Source organism: Bos javanicus, chromosome 9 (assembly GCF_032452875.1).
Source record: "Bos javanicus breed banteng chromosome 9, ARS-OSU_banteng_1.0, whole genome shotgun sequence".
NCBI lineage: Eukaryota > Metazoa > Chordata > Mammalia > Artiodactyla > Bovidae > Bos > Bos javanicus.
In genome coordinates, this window is record NC_083876.1 from 55,778,153 (window position 1) to 55,781,118 (window position 2,966).

Consider the following 2,966-nt stretch of genomic DNA (forward strand, 5'->3'; position numbering starts at 1 on the left):
GCAGATTCTTTACCATCTGAGTAGACATTATTTTGTATTTATTCGTTAAAACTATTTCTCATACCCCAAAAACTATCTAATTAACGTGTAAGTTAAAATGACAAATATTTATATCATTGGTAATTGGAAACTAAAGTTTGTTTTCAGGTATTTATTACTTAAAATAATATGTATCAATGACTAATGAAGTTAAATGTTGTCCTCTGAGAAGAAATATTGTAAATATTGGCTTTGTATTTCTTATATTGAGACAATTTTAGAGAAAACAATGATGGAGAAATTAAAAATATATGTGTGTGTGCTCGCTTCGGCAGCACATATACTAAAATTGGAACAATACAGAGAAGATTAGCATGGCGCCTGCGCAAGGATGACACACAAATTCGTGAAGCGTTCCATATTTTTGTCTTCTCCACGAGGTGGAATGAAGAAAAAGACCACCCATTTTGTAGAAGGTGGAGATGCTAGCAACAGGGAAGACCAGATCAACAGGCTTATTAAAAGGATGAACTAAGGTATCTACCAGGATTATTATTGTAATCTGGTTAATAAACAATTGAAACAAAAAATATATATATATGTGTGTGTATAATCTTAGTGTTTTCCTTATTTCAATATTAATGAAGATAAACAACGTTTGGGAAGCAAATACTTCCAACAGGTGCATGGATTTCATAGAGTATATAGGGTATTTGAATTTTTTTTTCTCTGTTGATGCCTGCCAGATATCTGTGCTTTTTTTGTTTCTTTTATAGAATTAAATAATATCACTCAGTTGAATAATAGTTAACTGGTAGGATAGTGCTTTTTATCCTTCTTATGGCATATTGTCATTTTTCTCCCCATACAGCTTTCTTAATTCTAAATTTGTTTGCAAATTTAGAAAGTAGTTGAGGAAGATTTTTTAAAATATTGAACTCTAGAAATCAAAAACTCAGTATCTTCAATTTCAGTTTGATGATAGACCCCTGACTTTTTGTCTTATGACTTTGTTATCTGCTTCTTTTTTTTAATGTCACAATAACACATATTATAAATAGATAATGTATGAATATGTGCAGGCTTATCTTAGTCATAGTTTTAGCAAATAAATTAGTGTCGAATTTTTTTTATATGAATTCTTGCCTTCTAGATCTGTAACTGGAAGATAATACATGCTGAGCCAAAAAGAAAGGACTTTAGGCCCTTCTTCCACTTTAACCAAAGATGTTCCACTTGGGTTAGGTTTTGTATCAAGTTTCTCAATAAGCTTTTATATAATGAAAAGTCTTTTAAATTAAAAACAAATATTAAAAATCAAAGTGCTGAAGCAAACAGGCTAATATGTCCTCTACTATTAAGGTCCAGGCTCAAGAACCAGATTCCTTTGGTTCTAATTTTGGTTCAGTCACTAGAATGAGATAATAATAATACTGACTACCTCACAGAGTTTCTTTGAGAATAAAACACATTATCATGCAGAAGACTTAGAATAATGCCCAGTACATTAATAAATTGATGAAACTTGATAGAATTAATATTTTATCATTACTGCTATGTTTTTATGATTATGCTCTTCAGCCATTGTCATATCTCTTCTTATATTGACATTGGCATAGATGTCTAATTCCTCTCACTAAATTGTAGGCTGCATAAAGAGTGAAGGGAGTAGTTAGGGCTGTTTACAATTATTCTGGTTGTCCTATCTGGGTAGTTTGAAGCTGACATCTCTGCTCATATAGTTAGGAACTGCCATGTAATTTCTTTGATCAAGTAAATATGATTGGGCCTATGAATTCCACTTTAAAGTAAAAGCTTTGATAGCCAATTCACAATGTCCTGATTCCTCTTCCTATATCTTGATGATTATGGAACCAAGTGTTAAAATGGAGTCTTCATTGGCCTTAGTATATGTAAGGACTCTGCAACCCTATGGACTATAGCCTGCCAGTCTCCTCTGTCCATGGGACTCTCCAGGAAAGAACACTGGAGTAGATAGCTGTTCCCTTCTCCAGAGGATCTTCCTGACCCAGGGGTCAAACCTGGGTCTCCCATGTTGCAGGCAGATTTTTTACCATCTGAGCCACCAGAGAAGCCCTGGTAATATGTAATCAACAGAGACCTTATCACTGTCTTGCATTTAACTTGCAGCAAAAGCAAGGTATAACTTTGTGTTGCATTAAACCACTTAGAACTTGGAGTTAGTTTATTATTGTAGCATAAATTAACCTATTGTCACTTATATAGGAGCAAAATATTGGTATTTCTTCCCTTTTCCCCTCATCTTATTCAACAAAACAGTAGCTTGCCAAATAAATGAAAGAAAATATCTTTACTGAAATAGTTGTTCATCATTGTGAAAACATGTGAATTCTACAGACTCTACTCTCTTCAATCAAAGGATTATTTTCACCTTGTGTTTGACATTTTAATATCAGTTGACTGTTGCCTAATCCTGCTTCTTTCATTTCATCTTGTCATGAATCTACCTCATAGAGCTACTTTCAATGGGAAATTTATAGATGATTTTAGTGCTTGTCTATAAAACCGCATTTTGACATTTATTTCCTTGGAAATGACAATGAAAGAAAATCAGATATGAAAATATTTGATTTTTCTTGATATTGGTTACAGAAAGTTGGAAATGTTTTATCCCCCAAACATGTAGTTTCACCTTTCTAAAAGTACTAAATTAAGATTTCAGAAAATATTAGGGGTTAAGGAATTCAGTAGTGATGATGAGGGAGCAGGATCTTAAAAGCTCTGAGAAAGAAGGAAGACATTGAGAAAAGACAGTGGTTCCTAGAACATTTATTGAGGCAGCTTTCTAAAACTTGACAGGTTTTCATGAGTCTGTCTGTACACAGAGGCAATAAGTACATGCCACTTGCATGAAAATATGTTGAGGAGAAGCTTGCAGAGGCAACAGAACACCTTTTGTAAAGTACACATTTTCTTCTGAAGGTATTTGAAGGGTAGACAGTATA

At 33.3% G+C, this 2,966-nt stretch overlaps 1 non-coding gene across 1 annotated transcript; it reads left to right on the top strand.

The window, feature by feature from the left end:
- The first annotated feature begins 298 nt into the window (after positions 1–298).
- LOC133254535 (U6 spliceosomal RNA) lies at positions 299–405 on the top strand. Its single transcript, XR_009738706.1, has one exon. It is a non-coding gene; the product is annotated as a U6 spliceosomal RNA (small nuclear RNA).
- The last annotated feature ends 2,561 nt before the right edge of the window (positions 406–2,966 follow it).